This window comes from Phyllostomus discolor, chromosome 9, assembly GCF_004126475.2.
Source record: "Phyllostomus discolor isolate MPI-MPIP mPhyDis1 chromosome 9, mPhyDis1.pri.v3, whole genome shotgun sequence".
Lineage (NCBI taxonomy): Eukaryota > Metazoa > Chordata > Mammalia > Chiroptera > Phyllostomidae > Phyllostomus > Phyllostomus discolor.
Window position 1 is genome coordinate 8,113,012 of NC_040911.2, and position 15,313 is coordinate 8,128,324.

The window sequence follows — 15,313 nt, forward strand, 5'->3', positions numbered from 1 at the left end:
TGGCTGGGTAAGCGGCACGCTCTGGACCCACATTCTCAACCCTCGGGACTCACTCTGGGCCCTGTTGGTGTTTGAAGAACCGCAACAGTCCGCTGAGTCAAACACGGCTTTCCAGCAAGAAGCACAGAGAGAGTCATGTCCCTCGGGGCCTTGGGCCTCCAAGAAACAGAGGTAGAGGCGGCTGTCCCGCCCCGGGGCGCAGGCCCATTGGGGTGGACGCGGGCGGGGCTCTGAACACGCAGCCTCGCCGAGTCTGAGCCGTTTATTCAGAGGAATGACCGGGGTGGAGCTGTCCACCGTGCCCTGTGGACACCCGTTTCACGGGTGACCTGTGACACGTGACACAGAACAGATCCGGCTGTCATTCATGGCTCTGGAAAAGGTGCTGGCTTTACCCTGCTCTATCTCTGTGTCGTTTAGCTCTTTGGACCTCAGCCGCGCTACCGGTAACATGGAGAAAAGGGTGTTCACTGCCTACAAGGCCGGGGATCAGAACAGACCTCCCAGTGCTTACAGGGGAGTCAGGCTTGGAGATCCATGCTCCTTAGGTGTGCACCCTCCCCAGCGGGGCCCCCGCCTGAGGCCCAGGCTGGGGCACAGGCCCGGGGCCCGTAGACTTGCCCTCATCTCTGCCCTAGTTCCCCTTGACCTCCGGAAGACCCCGCTCCTCGCTGTCTTTTTATTCCCCCCTGCGGTGGTTTTTGCCGTCGGACAGGGAATGTGCCACATGAATGCCATCAGAACAGGGCCTCGTGGCCGTCCCGTGAAGATCTGATCTTTATCCGAGCTGAAATCGAACACCCAGTGTGAAGGATGGGGGTAGCGCCCCTCAGAGGTTTGGACCGCTCCGCACCGCCTCTTTTCCAGAACCTGTAACTTGGAATATATGCATTAATTTAAAATATAAACAATAACATTGACTCACACAAAAAAAAATCTGGCACTGATCGTCCTGATCCCCATGGTGAGGCGGACTCATCAGAAAGATGGAATTTACTTGGAGCGCAGTTGGGTTTTTGTCTGGTCATGTTGTACGTGGTAATTGTTATGAAACAGAAAAACACCAGGCATCCCTTTAACTCCCAAACAAACATTCGAAGTAGTCGGGAGTTTGCTGTACATAAAAGGAAGCTTGCTCTCACGCCGAAGCTTGCCAAATGGTGGGTCCTGAAAGTAAAGCCCAAAGAAAGAATAACTTAAGCTTTCCGTGGGTGGAAAATAAACACTAACTTTATATGCGTTTCAGGAACGTAAAAGACACAGGTGGGAAACGAATCCTCCTCGATAAGAAAGAAATGCTTAGTCGTGTGGAAAAAAGAAAACATTCAGCCCGGTCTGGAACTGTGCAAGTCCCGGCAGTTTCTTTCTTTCCTTTTTTTTTTTTTCTGGTTAGCTGCTCATAGCCACAAATATGTATATTATTTCCTTCTTGCCCACAATTGTACTAAGAATCATCTTTCTAATATACTGGGGAATCCCAAATAAAAATCTCATTTTCCTAAAAAACAGACAGGTCTTTAACTCTAGCAATTAAATTATTTCTATCTAGAATCTAAATTTAAAAAAGGGAATCCTAGAGGTCTCAAATGTCTACCTCAGATTTTTTTCTTCCCCCATTTATACTGTAAATGGCTTCTGTGCGGAAGGAGGGGTTTGCCCTGGTCACTGGTGTTTTGAAAGAGCCGTTAGAAAGCTCCTTGGGGGGTCTCTCCAGTTCTGCGACATAGTGGAAGGGCCACAGAATATTTTAACCCTTCCATGAGCATTGAAATATGTTCTTCTATGGGAGAAGATCATTTACGACCTTGAATATTCTTTTCAGCCAAGTATGTCAGAAGAGCAAACCCAGCTAACTTCCTCATGGGCCAGCAGAGTGTCAGGTCCCAGGAGCGTGGACCCAAGCCAGGCCATCTGGGTTCACACGTCATCTCTGCCCTTTTCTCTTCGCTTCTCGGTGCTTCCTTTTGCCCATCTGCAACTGCCAATCACGGAGCACCTTCCCCGTACGTGTCGTCGTGGCTTAACGTGAATCCAGTCCCTAGAACGGTGCCTGGCGTGCACTCTGCACTCTGTAAGTGGCACCTGCTATTTCGGATCACGAGGAAAATGAGTAAATTCAGACTGTTCGTCGCAGGAGTCATTCCACTCACTGTTAAAATAGGTTTCGGTTTATGGCGTGGGTATCTGTTGCCTGTGCGTTCACTTAAAGATGATCGGGTCTGGAATGGCAGTGGCTAGGATGCTAGCTGCTACCTACTCTGCCCCAACCAGCTCTGGATCTGGCTGGTCGCTTTCTCTCTGTGGACCCTGTGCAGAGCAGACCCTGCCGACGGACTTGCATGCATATGGGAGGAATGGAAATAGTATTCTTTATAGGAGCTCTCCCGCTAGTACAGGAGTCCACGCGCAGAAGGAGTTTGGATGTTTGAGAAGCCAGCGAGCCCGTCAAGGAGGAGTTGTCAGTTCACTTGAAAGCAGATTTTCTGTCAATAAACTACGACGTGACTGGTCCAGATTTAACAAGCTCTGCTTCCTTGTAGACTTTCACTTCATTATATCTAATAATCTCAGTGCATAAAGGTTTTATTGGTCCTTTTTGAAGTATTCGGAAAATTGGCATCGCTCCGATGTCAGAAATAAAAGATTGGTAGAGACATAAATTCACCCTTGTAACTTGTGTTGTCTTTTTAATTTCCAGATGGTAGGCCTCGTGCTCAAGTTCACTACCTAACACTGACTAGAAAATGGCATTTAAATATAAAATGCCCTCCGTAGTCATTCTTTTTCTGAAGGGTATACAGTCATGGTTGACTTTTAATTGCTAAACTTAGCAATTTCCCCTTCTACCAATACTGAAAGTCCATGGTATCCCTAAACTGAGTTGCACATTAATTATTATAAAGAACACTATAAATCTTCCCAAGCCAGTTTTTATTCATTGATTATTCATACTGTTGTTGACCATTATGATCTGTTGTCATTTTTAATGTTTTACTCGGACTCATGGACCACATGTTGCTTCAGAAATGCTTTAAAAGACAGTAATTTTACTAGTAAGTGGAATATATTCCTTAACTAGTGTTCAAAACACCTGAAAAATTAAAATAAAGAAGTTTGAATTTTACAATTTAGATTCCCGAGAGGTGAAGATGAAAAAGTACACTCCAGCCTTCACCCGTTGACTAAGTCTGGGGAAAGTCCTCTTTCCTATTAGAACCACAGCAGTTTGAATGGGATGTGTTGTGTATATAGGATGGGAAAGACACCGCTCGCCATTGTCACCACAGTAACCGGACTTGTGCCCGTCATGGTAACCTCATGAAACATCACCAAGTGACGCTACACCTGAGGGAAGCCACTGAATTCTAACATCAAATGATCACGCAAAACTTGGCAAATGTATTATTTGCAATATTCAATACTACCAGAATTTTGTTCTCATTACTTGATTAACTGGATTCAATTTTTCATTCATTAAAAACTGCCACTTCATTAACAAGGAGGGAATTCGGAACTGAATCCCTGTCTTCTTGATATTCTCAGACGGTGGCATATTTTGACGGAAAACAAAGGCTCGCTCTGTGTGCTCCCTGGAGGTATCGGCGAGAGGCTCTGCCTCTCGTTTCAGATATGCATGCCCCTGCTTTACTATGAGATTCAGCGTGCTTCCATCGAGGGCCTCTCTCTCTGTGGAGGGAGTATCGGACTCTAGCAGGAGGATGTGTTTTGGAGTCAAACTGTTCTTGGCTCAAATCCTGGCTCAGCTACTTGCTTACTGTGTGGCCTTGAGCTCCCTCGTCTTTCTAACAGCAGCCCAGGGAGTTATGGAAGCGTTAAGCAAGAAGATGGGGTGCATGCGTATGGCCTTCTGTGGGTGCTCCAGTCCCGTCTCTTGCCCACGGGGGCCCACTGTTGTAACCCCTGTCCACGGTGTGGGTGGGGAGACGGAGCCTGGGTGTCAGAAAACACCACCGCCAGTAGGGAGCCAGACATAGTGTGTTGTGACATCCTAGGCCAGTCCCTTCACCGCGGGGCTTTTGTTTAACAACTGTTCAAGTCACGGGCGACCTTTACCTTATGATTATTTCTAAGAGCACTTCCGGATCTGACCTGCTGGGAGTCTATGCTATTATGAAGCAATAGGTTAAAGAATAAGAAACTAATAGTAGGGTGTTACATGGGCCACACCGACCACAGTGATACAGCGTGAGGGAAGAATGAGTTGGTCTTGAGCGACAGATTAGAGGTGATCAGCCATGAATCAGAAATTGCTCTAAAGTACATGCTTGAATGTGTCCTCTGCCAAACGCCAGTTCCTCAGGACGGTAATAGAGAAAGGTTTCTGAAGTCACCGGGGAAATGTCGACTTCTCCAGGTTTCTTTCCTGCAGGCTTTCTCAGCATCCCTCCTGTGCTCTAGGATTCCAGTATGGGGGAGTCTAGTAATTGGATGAAACATCTCCCAAGTGCATTTCATCGTGGAATCAGAATTGTGTGGCACCCAAGTAAACATCTTGCCGGACTGTTCTTTCATGGGAGTTACTTTGCGAAGAGGCTGCTCTGTGGTTGCAGACCAGGACTGTGGTACAGCATGGATGCCATTGACCGAACCCACGGGACGTGCAGAGTGTCGACCACTGGCGAGGTCCCGTCAAGCAGGGGATGAGTAAGACCTGTCGCTGTGACACGTCTGCTGATAAGGATCCGAGGGTGGCCCTGTGCGCGTGGCTGAGAGCAGGATGCCCGGGGGGACAGCCTCCCACCAGAATCAGCCGAGGGTGAGGAGACCTGGGTCCTGCCTTGTGTGTGTTTTTCCCTGTCTCTCCCCAGTGCTCTCACCAGGACCTCTGCCTCCTCCCTGCCTCGGAGAAGTTCTGAAGGTGACATAGAAGTGTGGGGCCCACCCTCCGGTGGCTGCGGCGAAAGCAGCTAGTAGTTTCATTCGGGAGATTTTACAAAACGGACTCCAAGCTTCAGCTTTGGGGCCGTCACTGTGTCACCACCCCTTTGACACTCAGCTCTAAAGTCAAAATGTAATCCGAGGAGAGGAGCCGAAAAACAAGCAAGCAAGCAAGCAAGCAAGCAAACAAACAGACAAACAAACAGACAAACCCATACACGTGGGCAGCAGCCGACCTCTTGGGGAGCGGTGTGACCCCGAAGTGCTGGTTGAACTTGTTGGCGGAAGCTGTAGTTGGGCATCTTATCGATGAAACACGAACGGGTTTCACTCAGGGCTGGTTTCCCTGGGACGAATGTGCCTTCTCACCAGGCAGCTCTGTCCGTGCGCTGCTGCGCTGCTGGATTTTTCCGCCTGTTAGGGCCTTAGGAAACGTCTTGGCAGGTCGCGCCGTTATTTTGCTCGTGTTGTGAGTAGCATTTCCCTGACCTTTTGTTATTTACCGAAACAGCCTGGCCTGTTTTCTTTTAAGAGAAGCGTGAAACGAAGGGGAGTCAGGGAGCACAGGCTGACTTCGGTATCAGAAGACGGACTTCAGGCCTCTTGGCTCCAAGGAGACTTTTAAAGTCCAGGGGTCGGTGGCCTCCTTGCTTCTTATTCCCGGGATTGTAAGGGGTCTTTTGGGGGGACTGTTTTTCTGCTAAAGTGGATGCATGTAAGGTTAGCCATCTATTTAAAACATTTCACATCTAAAGCATAACCCTCTAAGAGTGTTCTCTGACCTCTCGGGCACGGTGGGTGGTCCAAAGCCTCTCCTGTTGGGAACAGGGATGGGACCTGTTTAGGGGAACACGGACCCCATTTCAGGGCTGACCTTTATGATCACTTCTAAGAGCACTTCCGGATCTGACCTCCCGGGAGTCTGTGATACTGTGAAGCAGGCCGTTCACGAATAGCAGCGCGGGTTCGAATTCTAGACAGGGGACTGGGTGGACAGGGTGACCCTCATCCTGTCCCCGGGAAACCACCTGGTGAAGGTGACGACATCGTTTCAGAAACTCGGCATCCTGAGGGGGCCCTTTCCCTCTTCTCTCTCTGCTTACCTGTGCCCACCATACCTGCCTTCCCGTGCTTTTCGGCCTCTGCCCCGACAGAGGACTTGCATTCGTTGCAGGATGACTTACAGGGTAAAAGAAGTACCAAAATCCTGTCACATCTTTGGAGATGAGAAAATGAGTGTGTGTATGTGTGTTTGAATATATATATATATATATATATATATATATATATATGTTCGTTCCTATCTTCCCATCTAACTACTTATCTGCTGGTCTCTTTCTATCTCAGAAAAGTCAACGGGAATCTTGTCTTTTCAATGGGATTCTCTTAGCCTTTGTCTAGCGTTTAAAGATACCACTCAAATTTTTGTCATGTGTATCCCCTCAGATAAAACGATCTTGACATGCATGTCGTTGCACAATGATCTATGTGTCTGAGAATCACCAGACTCTAGGAGTAGGACATTGCTTTGGAAATCATTCATTTCTCCAGTCATTCGGTCAGAAATATCGCACCGTGCCCAGTGTTGGGGACACACTGGTAAACAGGGGCAAGCTGCTGGTGGAGCTCCTGCATGAGCGCAGAGATGCAGACGATAAGCAAGGAAGCCGGGAAGTAAGGTGGTGGTGGACCACGGGGTGATGCCGGCTAACTGGGGAGGGGACGCACACATCACAGTCAGTGTCCCGGGAGATGTTGCTTTGGCCTCAGACCTACAAGACGAGGAGGAGCCATGAGAAGTCCCAGGACGATTTCGGGAGAGCAAAATCTGCCATCAGGATACAGGACTATTTCATCACTACCAGGAAACTCCCTGGTCGCAAGGCCTGCTTTTTGTCTGGATCACATTCTGGGTTTTTTTTTAAGATTTCATTTATTTTTTTTAGAGAAAAAGGGAAGGAAGGAGAAAGAGAGGGAGAGAAACATCGATGTGTGAGAGAAGCATCAATTGGTTGCCTCTCGCACCCCCACAGTAGGGGACCTGGCCCGCAACCCAGGCATGTGCCCCGACTGGGGATCAAACTGGCAGCCTTTCAGTTCACAGGCCAGTGCTCAGTCCACTGGGCCACGGCAGCCGGGGCTGGGTCGTACTCTGTTCGATCCGATAGGGAGGTTGCATAAGTCTCTCAAGTCTATTGTTTGGTTTGGCTGCTGTGAATGAATGATTGACTTACAGCAAAGATCCCTAGCCTGACTTGAGGAAGCGCCCCTCCAAGCCCAGAACCAAAAGGCACAGGTGGGATTAAATAGCTCCGACCTCATCGTGGCAGCCCCACGGTTGACACCCAGTTATGGGACTTCCGAAAAACCAAATGCTTTCTGTTGCCCCTACCTTTGGGGACTTCATCTAGATGGGACTTTTGCTACTGCGTGTCTCAGAGATGGCCAAGGAAGAAGACACCCCAGTGATGGGTGACTAGGTGACCTGGTGAGCAGGTACATGCCTGATAGAAAAGAAGAACACAGGATAGAAACGTGCCCCTTTCCGTCTGGAGGGAAGGAGGTTTTAGGACGTGCAGCGAGCAGGAAGAACTTGAGGTGCAAGTAAAAGGGAAACAGCTATAAACAGATGGAGAGAGACAGCGGGTTTAAGGAGAACCATCTGCCTGCCGCGCCTGACATCCAAGCGCCGCATCTGGAGCCCAGGATCAGCCTTGTAATGCTGGAAGAGGAATGTGGGGGGGCCCAAGGCAGGCTCCAGAGCTTCTCTCCGCTCGCGATTTTCTGGTCGCTTTGCCTAGAAGGCTGCCAGGGACCGATGAGGTAAACTCCGGGGGTCCCGTTTCTGGATGCTGGAGTAGCATTCCGCAGACGCTAGCTAGCTTTAGAATAGTGGATGTCAGAGGCATTTTACCAGTATTGTTCCAGACACATGGGTTCAGATGAGCTATTTCTTTATTGAGAGAGAAACATCGAGGTGAGAAACATCCACCAGTTGCCTTGCAAAGGCGCCCTGACCGGGGATCAAACCTGTGCCCTGACTGAGACCCTCTGGTGCGTGGGATGATGCTCCAACTAACTGAGCCACCCAGCCAAGGCCAGATGAACCCGTGTAGTTGGCCCAGTGAAACCTGTCGAAGTCTTAAGATGGACTCTTCAAAGTTTAGGCATTTCATGTGGCAGTTTCGGCATTAAAGAAGCTGGAAACCAGAAGGCAAGAGCAGGTCCTGGTCTCACGAAGCCTCAGAAGTGATCCAGAGCACCTTTCCCATGTCCGATTCCACTTCAAATGTGCCGAATTAGCCCCTTATCTTGGGCATTATTTTTCCTTGTGAGTCATTGGTTGGTGTCCTGGAGGCAGGGTCCACAGGGCGAATTTAAAGAACCTAGAGACCAGGCGATCCGCAGGGACAGGCTGTTTCTTGGCCCCGCCTCACCCCGCCTTCACCGCAGGACGCCAGCACATGCACACTTCGCAGTCAGCGGTTTTTTCCTTGAAGACCGTAAACGACCCAATCCCTGTTCCCTGAGGACGGCCCTTCTGAGATGGAGCAGAGCATCCTAAACGATTGTCAGCAACTTTTCTGGAAATTTCACTCCCTGGCTTTACACTCTCCGTTCATGCACTCCTCCCCATGACCCCTCTCTTTAAGTCTGGGCTTTGTTTTTATTACACATCGAACCCTAAACCAAGATGGCAGTTAGAGTCCTACGTGTCACCGCCACATAGGTTTCAAGCCGTTGGAAAGCTGATCAGATGTGCATTAAGTGTGTGTCGGTCACAGCCCTTCCCATCTGTGGTGCTGGTTTGCTAGGGCTCTGTTCTGAGCAGGGAGGAGGAGGGAGTGTTGCCCGAGAGGGGACTGATAATCGGGGACTGTGACCAGGCAAGGGGGAGGAGAGTCCATACACAGAGGAGAGAAACTGAGGACGGTTGGGCGCCAGAGTGTTGAAAACCAAATAAAGCTGTGCGTGACGGTCGGCCGCCTCCTGTGCTCAGAATCTGTGGCATCTTCATTTTCCACTCCCCAGTGCTGACACACAATAGGCTCTGAACATCTGTTGAAATAAATTGGGCCATAGATAGTGTGTCCCCTGATTTCCAGATTGCCCGGCTGTATGTGGATCCCAGCCCTGTGTTAAAGAGGAGGGCGGGTCACACTACAGTCTGATCCTCTGCCTCAAGTCCCGTGAGGTGAATGTGGGGGATCTGTACCCAGGTCTTTTGGTGGCGCCTTCGGTGGTTTCTCATTTTCTTGAGGCTCAGAACCCTTCTCAGTTTTCACACCTCCTGCAGGTGCTGAGGAATGCCTGGCCCACTGGAAAAGCTAACTTTACGGTTTTGGTTTTTTTTAATTTTTTACAAGAAATCTCAAGAACTCTTTTCAGGACACCCTGGGATGACTGATGCAGTCGGACGACCTCCACCTGGGAGTAACACATCTCAAAAAGCGACTGCCTGGGCACTCCTTTGCGTGTGGTTGGCTGCGCATTTCCTCGTCCCTGGAGAAGGACAACCTGAGTTTTTCCAAACCCAGCAATTAACCCTAGGGCATTGCATCCTGTGCGTTCCCACCACCATTCAAGCCTAAACTTCTTTTTTAAGAGCTGTGTTGTGCACAAAAGGTAGCCGGAGAGGGAGAGAGGAATGATGGGCGGGACACCCCTTAATCAGGCCAGGGCGACAGGCCGGGACGTCTTGTTTCCATCAAATTCCTGTCGCTGCCCTTTCTTCCTCTGTGTGTTTGCTGGGCGTTGGAGGTTCTGTTGTGCTTTTTGTAGCTGGGTGTTTTCCAGAGGGTCATTGAGCAAAAGGAGTACCCCACTCCGCATTAGTGACCTTTGGAAGGAACTCGGCAGTAAAAATCAGAAGATCTGGTGGGGAGTGGGAGTGGCCGGAGGTGGGTGTTCACGCCCCCTCTCCCGGATAGCGCTGAACTTTCACCCTGCCCCAGCGCAAGACTCTCCCTTCCCCCAGCAACTCGGGGGTCTTGAATCACGTTTACTTAATAAAGGCGGTGTCGATGGCAAAACTGCTACCCTCGTTTTGGGGGATAAGGATTGCTCCTTTTAAAGGTGTGTGATGTACAAGATAAGTAACCATGGAATACCCTTGGAGTAATAGCTGCTCTCTGTGAGTGTTTTCCTGTTTCGTGTGAGTGCGTGTGTGTTTTAGTGAACTCATTCACGTGGAGTTCTAGAACAACTCATGAAGGTTTACACACTCTGCACTTTATCTGGTTATTGCCAAGTACAGGTGCCATATGAAAATGCAAAGAATATATGGGGATTTATGGCAAAAATAAACATCCTAGATTGGAGGTCAGAAAACTATGCCCTCAGGGCCAAATCTGGCTTGCCACTTGCTTTTTAAGTAACGTTTTTCTGGAACACAGCCGTGCCCGTCTGTCTATGGATTGTCTGTGGTTGCTTTGCTGTTGGGACAGCAGAGTTGAGTAGTTATGATAGGGAGCATCTACCTTAAAATATTTACCGCATTGTGCTGTATATAATGCACAGTCTTTGCCCAAATTTTTGAAGGAAAAATAAGGATGTGCGTTATACATGGGTAGCATCTGAATAGATGCTCTGCATCTGTTCTTGTGTTTTGTAGCTATTTGTTACATAGAATTTCTTGTACCATAATATATTCAAAAAATAAATGCTAAAATTCATACAAAAACCAAGCAAGTAAATATAAATAAATTAAAAAATCGAGTTAAAAATTTAAAATGGAGGATTTTTCTCCCTGGAAGTGGGGGCCAAAACTGTGGGTGTGCATTATACACAGCACAATACGGTACTCTCTGGTCCTTGACCCAGAAGTCTCCAGCCCCCGTCCTAGATGTTCAGTTGCTCATTCATTCACGTACTCTTTTCGTGACCCCCTGGGGAACGGCAAGATGCATAAAGCAGTCCCTGGCGTCCAGGAACGTATGGTGTAACAGAGAGACAAGCCGCGCACTCTCACGGCCACCTGCCAAGGTGGACGGCAGCACCTCCCAGGCCAGAAATAGCGAAGCTGCTGTGCAGAGGTAGCGAAGGCCCTTGGCCCGGGGAAGGATCTGGGTGAAGTGAGAGGATATCGCTTTCATAACTGTGGCTCGCAGCGGTTTCCCCGTGGGAACTTCAGGAGAAACGAGAGTCATTTCCTTCATGGAACTGTATAAATTGTAGTACCCAAAGGGGGGAAGTGATTTAGGATATTGCTTAGCATCCAAATTTCTTTATCTGGAAGCTGATTTCCCCTGTAACTATGGGGATAATCATATTTCTAGAAAAATTTTGTAAGGGTTGAAGGAAGGCTTCCTACTTCAGGGTGGGAATGCAGGGAATTCCTTTTCTCTTCACTGACCGTTCACTGAACAGAGTCACATTAAGTACTGGGACGAAAAACGCGTTCTGTAGAAAGTAACCTCCCCGGGCGACCTGGCCACACGTTCCTAACTGGGCCGGACACTCACGTGCCAGACGCGTCACTTTTTTTTTTTTAAGATTTTATTTATTTATTTTTAGAGAGGGAAGGGGGAGAGAGAGAGAGAGAGAGGGGGAGAGAGAGAGAGAGGGAGAGAGGGAGAGAGAGAGAGAGAGAGAGAGAGGGAGAGAGAGAGAGAAACATCAATGTACGGTTGCTGGGGGTTATGACCTGCAACCCAGGAATGTACCCTGGCTGGGAATCGAACCTGCGACGCTTTGGTTCCCAGCCCGTGCTCAATCCACTGAGCTACGCCAGCCAGGGCTTCAGACGCATCACTTTTTAGTAGAAGTTTATCTTTGCCTTAAGCGAGCCCCATCCATTGTTTCTGGGCATCGAGGTTAACTGGCCTTTCAAACGCCTCCTCTTCAGACTCGTCCTCCAGAAGAACGCGACATCTCGTTAACTGTCCTGTAATCTAATTCCTGTGTTGCTTTCTCCCACCTGCATGTCATCCTCCTTACATTCCCTCCTTAATTTTTAAAATTTTTTTTTTAAATTGATAGAGAAGCCCTGGCTGGTATAGCTCAGTGGATTGAGCATGGGCTGCGAACCAAAGTGTCACAGGTTCGATTCCCAGTCAGGGTGCATGCCTGGGTTGCAGGCCATGACCCCCAGCAACCACACATTGATGTTTCTCTCTCTCTCTCTCTATCTCCCTCCCTTCCCTCTCTAAAAATAAATAAATAAAATCTTTTAAAAAATTGATAGAGAGACAGAGAAATGCTGTTCCGCTCATGTACACACTCGCTGGTTGCTTCCTGTGGGCGCCCCAACCAGAGACAGAACCTGCAACCTGGGCGTGTCGGGACGGTGCTCTGACCAGCGGAACGACCCGGCCAGGGCCCCTCTGGTTGCTCTCAAGTGCATAAAAGAAATGGAAAAACTCTTCTTCTCGGGAGCCTTTGATATCTTTCTCCTGGGCACGTGGTGTTGTCTCTTGGGCTCAAATAAACTATTCTAGGTTTTGACATTCCTCCTGTGGGCGGGGGTGTAGGTCTCAGAAAAGGAAAGTGGACAGGAAGCCCCTTGAATATTAGATGGATTCATAATGAGGCAAAATCGGAGAACCCCAGCCATGAGGAGGCATGGCTCAGTGACACAGTTCTTTCCTCTCCAGAATGCCACCGTGCGCAGGTGCGACTGGAGCTTTCAGTGAAGGTCGAGGTCATGTGTCACCTCCCCCGGGAAGCGTCTATGCAGGAAGCCTTCCCGGGTCCTCCAGTTGGACTTCGTGTCTGCCTCTTCATTCGTGACCTGCTGGAGGGCACGGTCCGTGCCTTTTTGGTTTCCGTGTCGCCAAGAGCGCCTCCTTCATTACTTGTGTTTTCTAAGTAGCTCTTGAATGAACAAGAATGGAACATAGGCCGAAGCTGTGCCTTCAGAATCTAGGTGTGTGGCTTTGGTAAAGGACCCAAGAATTCCAGGTTTGTCTAAAAATGAAACAAGCGAGACTCCATTCTGCTTCTATTGGAGGATCGGAGTCGGTGGCTAAATTCCAACCCCCCACCGCACCCCCATCCTCTGTCCTCATAGTGAAAAGATGCCAGGGCAAACAGCCCAGTTTCGTTTCAGAAAATGACCTTGTCGTGAAGTTTTCCCCACCAGAAGTATAATATTTGGACTGATAAAGTGAGTGTGTTTGGTGAGAAAGCTACCGAAAGAAGTAATATCGGACACCACCCACCCTTGGACAGGTCATTTTAATATTTGAGGAAGCACGAACCCAAATATTTCACATTTCCTCCCTCTGAGTGGGAGACGCCCCAAAGTTAGCTGCTGACCGTGACCCCTGGGGCTCCAGCTTCCCATTACCAAGAAGCCCCAACTAGCTTTTGCCTTCAAACTTGACCCTACACTGCCTCCCTTTCACAACAGTCCGGGCAGGGAGACGTGTTCTGGAAGCTCACCTTGCCCGTCCCCTGCCGCTCCCTCAGCCCCAAGAGGAGAAGCCAGCCCTGGCACATGAAGGACACACGTTAAGGCGTTTACTGGCGAATAGAGGCAGCCACCGCGTACACGTGAGTGCTGTGTTCTATCGAGACCATCTCCGTAAACACAGCCTCAGCCGTGTCCCTCCAGCCCCACGTGCATTTATGAATGAGATTGCTTCATCCCTTCCTTTGAGTGTGGGTAGCAGGGAAGTCAGGAGGCATTACCCCTAGCACGGGGAGGGACACGGCAAACGCATCTGTTCCCAGCCAGCCGGGCAGTCACCCGCAGACAGGACCCCGCCCTGCCCCCGGGCACCAGGGCCCCCGCCCCTGCAGGATCTTCCCCGAGCTTCTCACTTAGAACCATCACGCTGGGAGGCCCAGAAACGCCGGGGTGCGAGGCCGGGACCGAGGAGCCTTTCTGGACGGCTGCGGATCCCGTCCCGCTGGAAGCGTTCGGTGGCAGGAGTCCACCGCGTTTCTGCCCACATCACTGCATTCCTGGGATGCCTCTCACAGGCCTCCGCTGGATCATCTGACAGCCGCCTGTGAGGTCAACGAACTTTATACATAATTAAACATTCGCAGTTGGGAGCATTCACTTCCCTCCTCCCCGGGCAGCGAGCAGCGGGGAGAGAGGACGTGTTCTCTTGCCCTCCGTGACCAGGGAGAAGTTACGTGGACCGATCAGGCCGGTTTCACATGATTTAATGCTGAACCGAGGACGAAGTGATTGCATCCTCTGCTGGGCCTCACCGAGCAGTCACCACCCACACTGTTTATTCAGACTCGGATCTTGGCCATTTGGGGTTTAAGCCAAAAGAACGGGGAGGGAGGGGCACGGAGGGGCGGGGGGGGGGGGCCGGTGAATCCAACCCTGGAACAGACGCTTTTGAAACTCTGTATTCTTGATGAAATGCGGCCAAGGATTCTTTTAAAAATCTATTTAAAATCAATTACCGGGATCGTATTTTCATTTACAGCGGATTGTTAGCAACAGCTCATTTTCTGTGTTTCTGTCCAGCTCTGGAGCTGAGGCGGCAACAGCAACCATGGCTGTGTTTTGCCTGGGTATCTGATGCTACCAGCAAACTATGTGTGGGTAATTGGGCAACTCTGACCTTTGACCAGCTTTTCATAAAACAACAAGGAAAGGTGTGAGGAGGCAGGAATGGAGTGAAAACGAGCCTGAGGGGCTGCAGCAAGGGTGCCCCTCTGTGTACGGGTGTGTGTGTGTGGGGGGGGCGTTGCATACAGGCAGCGTAGTGTACAGCACGGAGAAGAGGAGAGAAAGCAGGAGGCAGGACGGGATTGCTGGTTGGGCACCAGGTCCGTCTGTCTGTAGTCGGGATTGCAAAAGATCATCTCGGATATGTGAGATTGTACAGGGTTTTTAAAGATCGCCAGAGGACATTCCAGAACCTCCCTTGGTTACTCTTTGGCAATTCGGACAGGCAGGAAGTTCCGATTTCCAGCCTAATGTGGGCAGGGACTGCTGTGCTGGGGGTTCAGTTATTGATCTCCCGGCAGCGTGAATTGCCCCGAGGGTGGGGTGGAGCACGTTACTTGCTGCTTATTTAAAGCTACAATCACATTGACCTTGGTGCCTAAGAGTCTGCGGACCCTGAGCGTCGGGAACGGGGCTGGGGAGTTGGACAGAGGAGTAGCGCCTGTTGCCACGTGCAGGTACTGGGACTGGGGATCTCGTGTCCATCACCGGAGGGAAAGAATGCAGCCATGACACATCCGGCGGCTGAGCCTCAAAACCACGGGCCAATAGTAAATGCCAAAGCTCCTCTTTGGGGTTTTCAAAGGAAAAGAGATCCTGAAAAAAACCAGAAAGGTGATAGATTCTAGAATTTCAGTGGCCTTCAGATGGTCGTCCACTTCCTAGGTTTTCAGTAAGGAGCCCTACACGCCAAGGCGTGTAAAGGACCGATCCCAGGCTGGATGTCTGGTCCCATGACCCTAGGACAGCAGCCTGTCGCTCCTTCGTAGAATGCTG

At 50.0% G+C, this 15,313-nt stretch overlaps 1 protein-coding gene and 1 long non-coding RNA gene across 2 annotated transcripts in view; one reads left to right on the top strand and one right to left on the bottom strand.

The window, feature by feature from the left end:
• The window catches only part of BCL2 (BCL2 apoptosis regulator), a 165,632-nt gene that overhangs the window by 58,819 nt on the left and 91,500 nt on the right, over positions 1-15,313 (top strand). The gene's annotated exons all lie outside the window — the stretch shown is intronic.
• On the bottom strand, positions 9,186-10,224 carry LOC118496929. Its single transcript, XR_004899485.1, has 2 exons — positions 9,434-10,224; positions 9,186-9,358 (listed from the first exon to the last, which is right to left on the bottom strand). It is a non-coding gene; the product is annotated as an uncharacterized LOC118496929 (long non-coding RNA).